Source organism: Eleutherodactylus coqui, chromosome 12 (assembly GCF_035609145.1).
Source record: "Eleutherodactylus coqui strain aEleCoq1 chromosome 12, aEleCoq1.hap1, whole genome shotgun sequence".
Classification (NCBI taxonomy): domain Eukaryota; kingdom Metazoa; phylum Chordata; class Amphibia; order Anura; family Eleutherodactylidae; genus Eleutherodactylus; species Eleutherodactylus coqui.
Window position 1 is genome coordinate 52,730,731 of NC_089848.1, and position 15,139 is coordinate 52,745,869.

General features: G+C 44.9%; 1 protein-coding gene across 1 annotated transcript in view; it reads right to left on the reverse strand.

Annotated features, from left to right (window-relative positions):
• Positions 1-15,139, reverse strand: part of LOC136586736 (ubiquitin-conjugating enzyme E2 E2) — a 211,902-nt gene that overhangs the window by 68,533 nt on the left and 128,230 nt on the right. The window lies entirely within an intron of this gene.

A 15,139-nucleotide genomic window follows, 5' to 3' on the forward strand; every position in this document is an offset into this window, starting at 1 on the left:
GTTACCAGCGCTCCTGTGGAGAATCACAGCATGCAGTCCGTGCTATCAGCTGGCCGTCCAAAGGATGGTTTTTATGCTGAACTAAAAATCATCGTTCGGCAGAGAAGCAAATGATGGTAGCATTCACAATGATTATCACTCAAAAGACATAGTTTGAAAACATTTTGAGCGCTAATCGTTCTGTGTAAATATGGCTTATGTCCTGTTACATAAAGTACCCCCCAGGCAGGACGTAAACTTACATGCATCCTGTGGTGTTAGAGTTAAAAGCTCAAAAAATCTGCACAATCTGTAGACAATTCTGTCCCATGTGAAAGGTCCCTAAAGATATGTATGAAGAAGCATTACTATCTGCCCACTACACCAATTGTTGATCTCAATTACACTAATTAACATACTTGAGTTCTACCTTTCAGAGATGCCCGATTCTGGCATGGATCGAACTGAATGGATACATAACTATAGACTCTTCAATCTTTTAATATTTCCAAGTACAACACTTAAGGAAAGCATGTTTTTGATAGAATACATGGCACAGTGACCATGGGATATGTCCGGGGAATGTTCCTACTACTATGATGGCTTCAATTACTGGTTCCAGCTTTGTAAATACAATCCCATTATCAAAAGAGTTTCTCATAGTCTAGCTAGCGGTCAACAAGCCATAAAATAAAACACGAGCATGTAACCCAAGTCACCAAAAGCCGCCTAAAAGCTTTTGTAGATCAGCAGAGTAGCTATAAAACAAGGAAAGTGGAGCTGAATTGCAGGTTTTGTCGTCCAGCTTTAATCCCACACTTTTTCGGCATCTTCCAAGCCCAGAATCTGTCCAACCTACAACTATTGTGTCAGAAGAAGACCCTCCAGCCTCGGATGGAAAGTAGCTGCTATTACTCATATGCCAAGAAGATTATATAGCTTTCATGTCCTCAGCTGTCTAACTAGATACCTTGCGCAGGCTCTTGACCATAATAGGAGCCTTCTCGATGTAAGGTTACAACAAGTGGCTCAGATATGAAAACTACTTACGGCTGCGTTCACAGGTAGCATTCAGTTCGGGGTTTGGGGGGTATTTTTTTTATTAATTTAGCAAAAAAAAAGTAAGCAAAAAAAAAAAAATAGAAAATAAAAATGCCCAGCTGATACTTTGTATAAAAAAAAACTTTAAACTTTAACACAGACAAAGACAAAAAGATAGGACAGCGCCTTGGGACAAATTCCATGTTGATCAGTCCAATGCGAGAGATTAATAGAGCCAAATCCACACTGAGTGATATCCAAACAAATGGAGAGCTGCAGCCAAAGAGAAGAATAAAGCCCCCATCAACAAGTGATGGGGTAAAAAGTCACAGAACGATCACAGTAAAGCTGCGCTGCGAACACACAGGATAGATGATGTAGGGACGCATGCCAGGATGTATACTCCGCCCGATACAACGTGGCTCTTCCAGGTGATTGTAATTGTATGTTTAGTAGTTTTATATTTAAAGGGGTTGTCCCGCGAAAGCAAGTGGGTCTATACACTTCTGTATGGCCATATTAATGCACTTTGTAATGTACATCGTGCATTAATTATGAGCCATACAGAAGTTATAAGAAGTTTTTCACTTACCTGCTCCGTTGCTAGCGTCCTCGTTTCCATGGAGCCCGCCTAATTTTCGGCGTCTAATGGCCAAATTAGACGCGCTTGCGCAGTCCGGGTCTTCTTCTTTTCTCAATGGGGCCGCTCGTGCAGGATGCCGGCTCCGTGTAGCTCCGCCCCGTCACGTGCCGATTCCAGCCAATCAGGAGGCTGGAATCGGCAATGGACCGCACAGAAGCCCTGCGGTCCACCGAGGGAGAAGATCCCGGCGGCCATCTTCAGCAGGTAAGTAAGAAGTCACCGGAGCGCGGGGATTCAGGTAAGCGCTGTGCGGTGTTCTTTTTTAACCCCTGCATCGGGGTTGTCTCGCGCCGAACGGGGGGGGGGGGGGGGGTGTTTCGGCGCGGGACAACCCCTTTAAGTCAGCTATCTATGAGTGGCAGGATATACTTGAAAAAGGCTCTCAACAGCCGAAACGTGTTGTATGTATATGCCAGGTCCCCTTGAAAAGGGACCTATTTGTGTTTGTTAAATAATAAAAACTATTTCCTGATATCGGATCGTGAGATAGCAACTTTCGATTCTGGTGGAGGTGGTTTTCGGAGTTAACAATTGTTTAGAGCCATCTCGGATCCTTGAGGGGGGAGGTTGACACTCCCCTCTCCTAAGTGAGTATACATCATCCATCCTGTGTGTTCGCAGCGCAGCTTTACTGTGATCGTTCTGTAAACTTTAACACACAATGGGGAAGATTTATTAACTGATCCCCCCCCCCCCCCCCCCCCCCGTCCTTTTAAATAGGGCGCCATATTGGGGCCACATGACGATGAGCACGGGAATGGCAGGTCAATAATTAAAGAATCCTCTGAAAATAGAGATTAGTGAGTGATTGGCATGAAGCATTGTCGGAAAAAACGTCTGCAGAAGCTTTACAAATATGGTCTTCGAGGAAAACTGATACATTTTCAAACTGGTGCGCACACATTGTTAGACCTGCCACAATGAGTTTTTTGACCCACATGCATTTTGTTTCTCCCCAAAGCATAGCATGCTCCAGATGTGGTGTTTTTGAGAGCATTTTGTACATATTTACTGTGTTTAGAGTCCTGATCAGTTTTTAACTGAACGTGGACTGATTACAGACTGAAGCTGAAGTGATACATGCATGAAATACATTTTTGGGGTAGAGTAGCTGATTATTGGATATGCAGGTCATTGCACACTCCACAAGTTTCACTGTGCGAGGTCTGTCAGCTCTTCCTCCGAGCCAGCACAATGCACAGAATACACACTCCTGGCTGGTGGGTGGTGGCTGACCCTCTCCCTCCCAACTCCTCTTCCCAGTGCTTCACTTCTCTCCTCTTCCCTTCCCCCTTTAATTCCCACTCCCCCTCCCACGGAGGTCACCTATTCTTTTGCTTTGCAGTATACTAAGTTTTTTTTTTTGCTGCAATTTTCGCAATTGCAAAAAACCTCCAGCATTTATTTACTGTCATGAACTTGCAGCAAATGTGTACAAAAATTGCATAAGAATTGAAAAAAAACTTTGGGCAAATATTCTTTCCTTAAGGCCTCATTCAAACTGGTGACATAGTTGCGCGATTTAGTTGCGTTGCGACAATGCTACAAATCACATGTATGTGAAGCCCATGCTTTCCTATGGGTTAATTCTCATGTGTGATATTTTGTAGCATGAGACATCCCGACACAAAAACCTTGCCGGTCCCGCGATATGCCCGCGACTTGTGAGATTTTGCAGCCCATGTTTCCCTATGGAGCCTTCCTCTCTGTTGCATCAAATTGTATGAAAATGCGATTTTCGTGCGCTGCAATGCAACTTTGACAGTACAAAATCCTCCTGTCAAAGCTATAATCTAAGCCCTAACAACAAGAAAAAAAACCACATGCATCACCTTAGAAGCACTGTCTGGCTCCGCTGCATCTTCTCCCCGGAACTGGTCTTCTTCATCTCTTCCGTCCGGAGATTGAAAAATCACCGCCTCCTCGAAGCGCTGCCTCTTATTGGCTGACGTTTAGCCAATGACAGCCAGCGCTCAATGAACCAATCACTGCCATTCATTGAGCACTGCCTCTGATTGGCTAAGCGTCAGCCAATCACAGCCAGCGCTTCCAGAAGGGGTGGATTTTTCAATCCTCGCCCAGAAGAGATGAAGATGATCAGTGCCGGGGACCAGGAGGAAGATGCAGCGGAGCCCCAGGCAGCATTTCTGAGGTGATGTATACTGTTTTTTTAAATTCTGTTTTCTGCATCTACAGCTTAGCGCTACAAAATCACAGAATTACCACGAGCAACTGCAGCAAATCGCACGGACCAGCAATGCGATATCGCTACGATTTTCTCTCGGCGATGCCGTGTCGCCCGTGTGAATAAGGCCCTAATGAAAAGTACTTATATACTAATAGCCCATTTAAAAGAACAATTCTAACAAAATGTAGAAGCGGCATGGAGGGAACGGAAGAGTAAATATTTCCACTTTGGATGCCTTAAAAATTACAAAAAAACTTTTTTTAAATAACCCAAAAAAATGTCAATGGATTTCAGACAGACAATTTGTGACAATGATATAGAGCGCCGGTATGAGCGGCACGGGGGCAACTGCTCTTGTGTGACTGAGTTGAGTACTTTTAAAGCCAAGAGAAATCCCCCAGTAATGGACACAGCGGCTGGAATAATTAGGCAGTGACAGGCCGCGCTCAGCAGCGCTCGGTTTATTACACGAGAACAAATCATTCGGTTTATAGTTTCAAGGCTTTCACATCTTTAATTACAAATGGAGTTTGCAAACTGTACTCTTAAATGGCTTGTTAACATAAATTAAATTAGCAGTTTCTAGTAATTTATTAGCTAAATTCTCTGAAACTACACAAATGTACGGTGCAGTAAACTATATTTGGCATTTCTAGACGGCCGTGGTTATTACAATGTTACCAACAGAAAACAGCCGATGTGTATGAACGTCCCTAATAGCCTCAAATTGTTCAACAAATATCAAATTATTGGAAACCGATAAATAAATAAACCAAGGCCCCCGATGCAGACCGCGACAATCCTGGCTCACGTCTCAAACGCGCTTCATCCGGCGGTGCTCTAGGTGTGCGGAACGGCTGTGGAGAAAGTCGCAAAAGTCAGAAGACTTTCTCCACTTTAAATTTATGCTCAGAACCTACAGACTCGGCCTCCACCATGCCAAACAAATCTACTTCACCTCTCTCGTCTCCTCACTATCTCACAACCCTAGATGACTCTCCGACACTTTTCACTTTCTTCTCAGTCCTAAATTGCAGCCCCCCCACCTTCCGCTAACGAAATCAGATTAAGAGCCCCTTTAATTCGAACCTCTCATTCCCGCCTTCAAGACTTCTCCAGAGCAGCACCAGTCCTCTGGAACGCGCTACCCAAAACTATCCAGGCAATCCCCAACACACAAAACTTTAGGCGTGCCCAAAAAACGCACCTCTTCAGGGAAGCATACTATATCTCCTAAACCAAACTCCGCCTGATAACATGCTCCCTGTTCTACTGACTGCAATCCCTGCTATCCCGTAGAGATTGTGTGCCACTCCAATCATTTGAGGATACATGGGACCCCCATTCTCATGATTGGTGGAGTCCCAACAGTCAGACCCCCACCAATCAGACACTTATCCTCTATCTTGTGGATAAGGGATAAGTTTTAAACTTCTCTAAACTCTTGTATGTTTAGGGGGCTGTTATTTTCTCACATAGTTGATATGGGTGTTAACCCTTTCCAATCCACTGTCTGACGTTTAAAGACATTTTGATTGAAGGCTGCACAGCTCTGATGTCGGAAGACGTCCAGCAGGGTATTCTTACTGTAGATTACTGGCCGCTCCGTTGTCAGCGGCCTCTCCTGCATGTCCCATACTGCAGTAATGGCTCTAGCCAGCAGATGGCGCCATTGTATAATGGCAGAAAGAGAAAGCCCCCTAGGAAACCCTGAATCCAAAATTGGATTGCAAAGGGTTAAATCCATAATGCCATATCCTAAATAAGTCCAGTAATAATTACATATTGCAGAATTTGTTTTCTCAGGTTTACTTTGTTAATTTTGCAAGACCAGACACAACGTGGCGAGACAAATATGGAATACACCTATATCGATAGCATGAAGTCAGAGATAAGATCTTGTAAATAATTGAAAGAAATGACGAAGCTCCCCTAATGACGATAAGATCTCATGCTCACCACTGTTCCCAAGCAGCTATGATATCTTCAGAAGGGAGCCTGAGAGGAGAGTGCCCGCAGCTCCTTCCTAGAGCTGTCACATCCATTCAGTGTCACCGTGCAGCCGAGGTAATCAGTAAATTAAGGTGACATAACCACATATAAGACATCGCTATGGACAAGAGTTGATTTTCAGAGGGGTCAAACAGGGCTGACAACCCAGCACATTTGTGCAGAACTGTCCAGACCAAGGCAGGAAAGCAATTTAAATTCCCAATTATAAGTGAAGGGACCTTTTAGTTTCTATTAGAAACCTAAGCATGATGGCGGTAACAAGGTAGCGGACATACAGAAATCACAAGTCTAAAGTGATACAGTTGTGATGGCGTCTTACAATTATATGAAAATCTGATGAAAAAAATCAGTCTGCAGTCCATTTCAGTATATGAGAACATTTCCTCGGATTGTCTTCTAACTACTGATGTCAACGTCAGATGAAAATCCAACTGGTCATACTGTGTTTCCCTGAAAATAAGACACTGTCTTATATTAATTTTTGCCCCATGTCTTATACTCACCTGGCCAGTGGCGGCTTAGTTCCTCGCGCTGCGGCAGGCTGCAGTGTAATCCTCAGCGCTGACAGAGGATTCTCTTCTTGGTAACGGGTCTTTGAATACCTTGCCTCCAGCAAGCGAGCGCTGTGATCGAGCTCCAGCCAATCAGAGCCGATGCTGGATATCACTCACTGAATGGCTGTGAATGATCGAGTGCCGGCTTGGATTGGCTGGCGCTCAATTCAATCACAGTGCTCACTTGCTGGAGGTGGGGGTATTCAAAGCCCGGTTACGAAGAAGAAAATTCCCTGTCAGCGCAGAGGACACAGCAGCCTGCCGCAGAGTCGGGGAGACCAGCGTGAGGGACCAAGACGCCAGTAGCTATGTCGGTATTGCTGTTTTTTTTCACCTAGTGTAGCTAGGGCTTATTTTCAGGGGATGGCTTATATTTCAAGCCCCCCCCCCCACTTTCCCTGAAAATCAGGGTAGGGCTTATTATCAGGGTAAGTCTTATTTTTGGGGAAACACGGTAGTTGCAGTTTCGCACCCCGCTAATGTTACGTATTCATGCCCTAATGTCAGGAGGTAGGTGAATGCTTACTTAAGCCTATTTTGTTAAGGAAGCTGTAGTGACGTTAGTGTACTCTCCATGCCAGTTTCTCTAGAGACGAGACATGAACAGCTAAGGAAGTTATTAAAAGTGAAGAGTGCGCCAAACAGCATCGTGGATCTGAGCTTTCTGGACACACGTGGTTATAGGATAGAAGGTGGTAAGTTGCCATTAAAGGGGCTGTCCAGTTACCGGACAACATTCTTCCTATAGGGCCCACTGTGCTAAAATAACTAAAGTAGTAGTACTTACCCGTCCTCTGCAGCCCGCCATGGTTCCGGTGTTTGCTGTGTTTCACCAGATGTCACTCGACCTCCACCTGTTCTCCTGGCATCAGCGCTCACATGTTGGGTGTCATGATGACAGGAGTTCAAAACAGTTACGCTGCAGCGGTCAGGTGACTTCCAGTGGCATCATCTGCCACAACAAACACTGGCAGAGGATGACGACAGAGGGTGGGTAAGTACTGCTCCTTTTGTTATTTTAGCACAGTGGGCTCTATAGGGGGAATGTTGTCCAGTAAACGTAACCATTTTTCTACTTAATGGTCCCTATGCACCTAATGATTACAATATATATTTCCAGAATTCTTTAACTAGGTCTAAAACTCTATGCTAATTAATTCTGTAATACATCTTTGCAAGAGCCAGAGCTATTTTTCCTGATACAGAGCATCACACTATTGCACAGCCATAGTGTTAAATTGTAAAAAATCTGAATGGCTGCAGCCACCACTAGGGGGAGCTTAGTGAAGACAAATTAATTATTTAGTTCAATATGAGCCACCTTTATAGGGAAGTGATACGGATCAGTAAGGGAAACATATTTATTACCAAGAACAAGATGGGATCATTTTAGGACTAAGCAGGGGAAAAAATTCCTAAGCTAAACATTTAGAGAATTTCCCCCCTGTGATTTTTTTCCCCAATAAGATCCTTTCCCATACTTGGCACAAAATGTATGGCCAGAAAGCTATATACCATACTCTATACTGACTGTTCTATAGAAAATATCATCTATGGTCCTAGATTCTCAACCTGCAATACACACATCCCGGAGCATTATGTCTACACCGGAAGCTAGAGGTTGACCAGCCTTAGCTGGAGGTAATGCCCTCATCATGCCCCTAGCTGGCGATTGGCTCCATTGGAGTCTGGCAGGGAACAGAGTGACAGCGCAGTGGGGAGCACAGTGCGAAGGCCGGCGGAGAGACTGATGGCATGGCCATGAAACCCACCTTGCAGCTGCTGTTACAGCCTTCATCCGGACCACACAGAGCCCCGGCTGTCTGAACCTGGTGAGCGCACCTTCCAGCTAAAGGTACAGTCTTCTTTAGGACCACAATGAGCCCCGGCTGTCTGGAGTTGGTGAGTGGACTTTGCAGCTGCTGTTACAGCCTTCATCCGGACCAGAGTAAGCGCCGGCTGTTTGGAGGTGCTCAGTGATGGCATAGAGGGCGACAGCGGTGTTTGCAAGGTCGGACGGTGAGAGCGGGGTTGAGAGTGGAGGGCAGCGGCAGTGAGAGTGGTGTTGGGAGCGGACGCATGGACGGTGGCAGCAGGGTTTGGCAGCGCAGGGCAGCCACAGTGACAGTGGGGTTTTCAGTGCTATGCCCATCACCTGGACGTTCCCTATAAGTCAGGATGGCCAACCCATGTCTCCACCCATACTTTCGGTGGAGACATAATGCACCAGTACCGTTTGATACAACCTATCTGAGTAAGGGGTACTTGGCTTAGAAGCATTGTGAAAACCTGATGTTGAGGATTTATGAAGATTGACAGCGAATATAAGAGTTGCTTTTTTAGAGGACTTGACATGTCTACATTAGCAAATAATTGTGCTCTCAATAGAATAATTCTGCAGCATCTTTTCTTAGAACCCTTCAAAGTACCGTTCCGCTCCTATTGGAAATTTATAAATAAGGCTGACAACTGGATGTTACGATTCTCCTAGTCAAAGGGGCGTGTCCCTACACAATGTGTGACAAACTGTATAGGGAAACCCCACGCAACTGGTAAGACCGAGTTGTCAGTTTGTTCATACATTTCTAGAAGGAATAAGAACGACACAATGGAGAGTTCTAAGAAAAGAATGTTCCGGAATCCCTCTCTTATACAAGATGTAGCCATTTACTAAGTGACTGCTTGGGACTTGTTTCTGCACCTCCATTGCTGAGGGATTCTACAGGATTGTCTGCTTCACAGATACGGCTTCCGAACAGTGAAATATTTCTGCCGTCTTTGCAGGTACGGGACGCAATTACATTTCAACACCTCTGCCGGCTTCCGAAGATCTTTGAACTCAACCGGAGCATTTTTCACTCACTATCTCAATTTAGAAAATATGTGGGCTGACAGGCTGAGGCTTTAATTTCAAGTCAATGGAAGAAAAATGTTCCCTCTGCTCAACCTCAACCTTTTACCTCGGAAACTGATAAAATTCTTGCTTAGATATATGAAGAACAGAATAAAATATGTCTCTTTCCAAATTGATACAAATAAAATAACATTCACAATCAGGGTATTCAGTTATCTTTAGCGTAATATAGCCGTAACTGGTAGAGGTGAAGCCCTGATATACGGGAGAGGGACGGGGCGCTGGGAACTCCCAAGAACATGTCCAAATGTAGTTTAACTTAAAAGTTACAGTCAGTAGTAAATCGCATTCCACATCTCAGGTTGTGGTATTAATCAGCTCCTTCACGCTCGCGGCAAAATCGGGACCTTTCTTCCTGCGATTTTTGAGAGTCAGTGCTGTCTTTTTTTGCAAAAACATTGCGCCCACTTACGATTTTCTCACATGTTTTTTTCTCAAACGCAAAACGCAGAAAGATAAGGCATGCCGCGATTTTTTCCCCTGCAACATCGCACAGACTCTGTGCCTCTTTCAGGGCAAAAATTAATATAAGACAGTGTCTTCTTTTCGGGGAAACACGGTATCACATGGCGCAAAGAGAATTAGAGTAGTACTGGGTGTAAAAAAAAGTATTTGGAAACGCCTATCCGTAGAATGGATTGTGTCCGAGGCCTCCCTCACAGAGGTGTTTGGCAAAGTGCCGCAATTTCGATTGCGTCGCTTTGCCACAACGTACTTTAGTTTTCGGCCGCAGCATTGCTTTTAGCGCTCCCTGTTATTGATGAGGTGCGCTGAACGCCAAAAAATAGAATAGACGCTGCTCGAAAAGCGATTGAGTGCCTGTCTGAGAGGTTCAATTAAAAACAATAAGAGCGTTATACCGCGATTACCATAGCGCTGGAAACACCATGGGAATTGTGGAAAAAAACATCTGTGTGAGGGGGGCCTTATTAGCATATCACGGGTCCTAAACCATGCTATATATATATATATAATATGGAGACCCTGGAGGTGTAAGGCCATCATCTTTCATGGAAACGGCACACTATGCATCGCCCATCTACAATGCTACAAGGAGCATTGTCATTGGACAGTTGAACAACTGAAGAACATTTAGTGGAGTAATGGATCACACCTCTCTATTTCCAATCAGGTGGACGCACCTGGGTGTGGATGACGCCTTTGGCCCGAATCTGCTGGGGCAACAGTTATGTACAGTGGGGTTTCCATTATGGTCTGGGGATGTTTTACGTGGCATGGTATCAGTCCATTGGTTGTAGTGGCAAGAGCCACAAACACGGAGGTGAACCTTGAACCTCTAGACGATAATTGCTACCGACAATGCGGCAACACTCAGGGAATGGTCCGCAATGCTTCCAACAAGGCAATGCACCTTGTCACCAATCGAATGCTGCTTTATGTTGGCTTGAGGATATGGATGTTCCACAATTTGACTGGCTACATAGAGTCCCGACCTGAACATTTTGGGAAGAACTGGAACGTTGGGTCAAGAAACATGAGCAATGTCCATCTCCTCTGAGAACTCGCCACACATTCACAGGATGAGGGAAATACCAGCTAAAGTGTATCAGACGTTAATAGAAAGTATGCCACGGAGAGTATCCAATATCATTAGGGCCAAAGGAGCCCCGCCACGTATTAACATATGTAAATACATGCTACTTTTGATTCTTGCTCTGGTAGCATAGTGTACGTGTTTGAAACACGACAACGGATGACCATTATCTGCAGGTTACGGCCATCTCTGGGGTCACCGACAAGCTCCTCTTATGTTGGAAGCCAACACATTGCTGTTTTTGGCCAAACTAGAGCCAGCCCATTGGCGCTCATGTCATAGTGAAAAGAACCCAGAAAGCGCTAAAATACAAGGTCTATACGTAGTGATGGGATTCCGTAGTATTGTAGTAAAGGTAGCGGTTTGAATAGCAATAAAATAGCAAACAACAACAATAACACCGACAACATGAGAAAGCAACAGTAACCACCGATATTATGTGACAAAGAATGTAGCGCGTTTATGTATGACATGGTTGAGCTATTATAGATTTGTGCTTGTAAACGCACTACTGAATGGGAATGTTTATTCAAGGTGACACAAGCCAAATAATAGGCATTTGTGTCTACCGTGAAAACGTCCTTAACTTCAGAGGCAGCGGCTTGTAATGCACTTTACGGAATTCCTTTCCATTGGAGAAAAGAAAATAAGGCTTAAGGTCAAATTATTGGAACACATGATATTATTCTGACACATTGCTCAGACGGTGCGGGTGAGAATCTGCAGACTTTATGAGAAAATAATGGCAGACAATATTCTAATTGCCATATCTTGTCAGTGTAGGAATAACCGAGTGGAAAATGACACTAGATCTGCCAAGGCTAGCGCCGGCCGCTCGCAGCTAAAAGCGCTCTTTATCTTTTTAACCACACTGACTGCAGACAGTTGGTAGATACAATAAATGTTGCTCAGCACAATTCTGCATTAAATACCAATTACGGCCCCCATGCTCTCCCTTTAATAATCCAGCGCAGATTAAATGACACCACTCGAACCCCTCCTAACTCCACAAGATGTTCGCGAGTGCGCGCCGTCCGTCACGGTCACTGGAGCGTTCCATGCCGGAGAGCTTCAGGTGTGCCATCCATTAAACTGTTCACGGAGCGGTGGCATGACTGGTTCAATGCCAGGTTACACAGTCACTGAATGACCACAGTATAATTGGGGATAACCCTAGTTTGCCCCATTCGTCCCTCGAATCACGGAATCCTTTGTTTCCAGTTGTATAGGGTTTATATTGTATTTATGTTGTAAATCCACGTAGCATATGTTGGCTCTGGGGATTTAGCGGCGTGGGGCTCACATGCTACGAGATGGTTTTTAGAGAGGTCATAAAAAGCTAATAAAACAACACCTGCTAAATTCTCCATTGACATTTGGAAAGTCAACTCTTGGCCACGACTCCTTTTATGTGCTCGGTTATTAGGTGGCATCGACTTGTAAAAATATTGTATATAATGTCCTAGAGAGGGTTCTTTTCTATTCTTTATTTAAGAATGGAGGCAGTACAAGACAAAGGGAGAACGGGCAAGACCCTCACCAATGTCAAAGACATCAAAAAGCTCAAATAGAGAGTCAAGTCAAGAAGCATTACCGGGAAATGCCAAAAAAAAAAACATGAGTCAGAAAGGATATCATTTCTTCTTAAGGAGAGCATCTAGAAGGTGAGTGAGGAGACTTATAAGGACATCCATGCTCCTCTGGGAAATATGCAAATAGAACAATACCTTTGCAGTGCTACCAATTGTAAAGGCAGCATTCCTGCAAGTCAATGTTAGACTTTTTAAATAAGTCTTGTAACAATGACTGGGAATTGTAAGCCAAAGCCAGAATAACCATACACAGACAGCTGTTTCGGGTTTTTTGCTCCTCATCAGTGTTTAGTAGGTTACTGGTTTGGCTAGTGAGAGGCCTAGACGAGGCTCACGAAGGAGAGCACTTACAAGGTGTGAGGAGACTTAGGCTGGGTTCACTGCGGCAAACGCACCTGCAGCCGCTAATCCCGGGATTAGCCAGCCATGTGGATGAGATTTGTCAAAAATCTCGTCCATACGGGGTGGACAATCCGTTGCGGCAAAGCCGGCACAGATTCCTGGGACGCAGCATGTCAATTCTTTTTTTTTCGTTGCAGCCTCACTCCTCTCTATGGGAGAGCCGGCTGCAATGAAAAAGCATGCTGCGAAGCCGCTAAGTGACGCAAGTTTTGAGGCTTTTGGAGCGGCAACTGGACGGAAAGTGGATGGACCCCATTATAGTCAATGGGTCTATCCGCGGTGTTTGGTTCCATCCAGAGACTGAGCCGTTCAGCCGTGGGGGTAAGTAAAGCTACATGGATACAACGACAAAAATCCAAGAGTTCATTTATACAGTAGTAGCACTACGGGGACCTTCTAGGTTACTGTGTGAACTCATAGCATTACATTACGGAGCGCTAACTTATACAACACCCGCATATAACTTCACAGAAAGAGAATCAGTGTACTGTAAAATGGCACATCTTGGATTTGGCAACTTCACACCCATTAGGTAACACGGCCAGCAGTTTGCCAGTCGTATAATTGACCGTACTGTGAGAAAAAAACAAGCACATTTTCACAAATAACATCCCGCTCTTCCAGCCAAAAAGTAAAAGGTTCAATGCCAAAGGACAAAAACAAATGTGAATTGATTTGCTGAAGCGCCCTCGTAGCAGGCAGAAGAAAATGTTCCCTTGGTTGTTATTTCTCCTTTTGTCTGCAGCACTCATTTTATTTTTGGGGCAGAGACACAGGGGAAGTTGAGATTGCAGACTTTTGGCTTGTGCGCTAGACAGTGTTCATGCCTCGGAGACTTTATATATCAGCATGCGGCAACATCACGGGACGGTCTGGGATGGGAGATTGGCTTTACAACTCTTAAAAGCTATGTTTGTGCTTGAGAATAAGCTGCATTATTAAGCTAGGGAAAGTACATTGACATTGGATTTAGAGTGCATCATGGGCTTATTTCATACACCGCGATGACTATGCTATACAGTAGATTGTCTCCTGTCCAATGTATGGCGTAGCATAATAATTGACTCCTGTATACAATATAGACACTGTAAACCAACGCCCCAAGTTCTGTACATAACGCACTCACACAAGTGTACATATTATATTGGACTGTATATGAAAGAAAACACAAAGTACCACTTTATTACTGATCTGAGATCCTGAAATATCTTCTTTCCAAGGCCCACACAATCCAAGGATCAAGGTAAAGTATCTGGAGAACCAAAGAAGTCAACATGTACAAAAATAGTAATTTCCCAGATATTATCAGACGTATTATTTTTATAGACACTGGAACAGACCCTCTCTTATACCTTAACTTAGCATTAGACTGGCCCTCGAGGATCAGAGGATTTTCGCTGGGCTCTACCCGGGAACTGACCAATCATGTGACTGCACACTGATTGGTGAGTCCTTAGCAGTGTGCAGCAGCCTTCCTCTGGCCACCGACTTCCTGTCCCCTGGAGTTTCTTTTCCATCACAGTTTGCATGCTCCCCTGTCTCTGGCCCAGTTCAGTAAGGCCCCCTGTCCATGGCAGTGATTTCACCGGTGGTAAACCATGTCCACGAGGGGAGAATCATTGCATGCTGTGAATTGCCTCGATTCTCCGCGGTCAGCCTATCTATCAGATTAGGCTGACCGGCGGAGATTCATCTTTGGCTCCTGCTCATGGGCGACGGCTCCACCGCGGGATACCGCAACGCCCGTGGACAGGGGGCCTAAAGCACTGGACAGCGGGAGACGGGGTAGGAGTTAGGCTGTGCAAGCTGCTGTACTGTGACGGCCAGCGTGAAATTGAGTAAATGAGTTAATTAGGGCTGGAGTTTGTGGGGCACATTTACTTTGGGAAGGGGGGACGGAAAGGCAGTATTAACTTTGTGGGGGCACAGAGGGTCCCATTTACTTTGTTGAAGTACATAGGGGCAGAATTTGCTTTGTTGGGGCACACAGAGGTAGCATTTGCTTTATGGGTACACTTACTTTCTTGGGGCACAAAAGGACATATTAATTGTATAGGAACAGAAGGGCAGCATTTTACTTTGGGGAGGGAATCTTATTATGTAGGGGCATAGAAGCCCACATTTACTTTGTAGTATCCAGATACGTTTGGTGGGATGGTCTATATTGCAGCCCCCGGAACAGCTTGCAAACTGAAACTGTGAAGGGGCCACATTGCTGAATCAACACTGGGGCTTCTTGATTCTCAGGATCGGCGGAG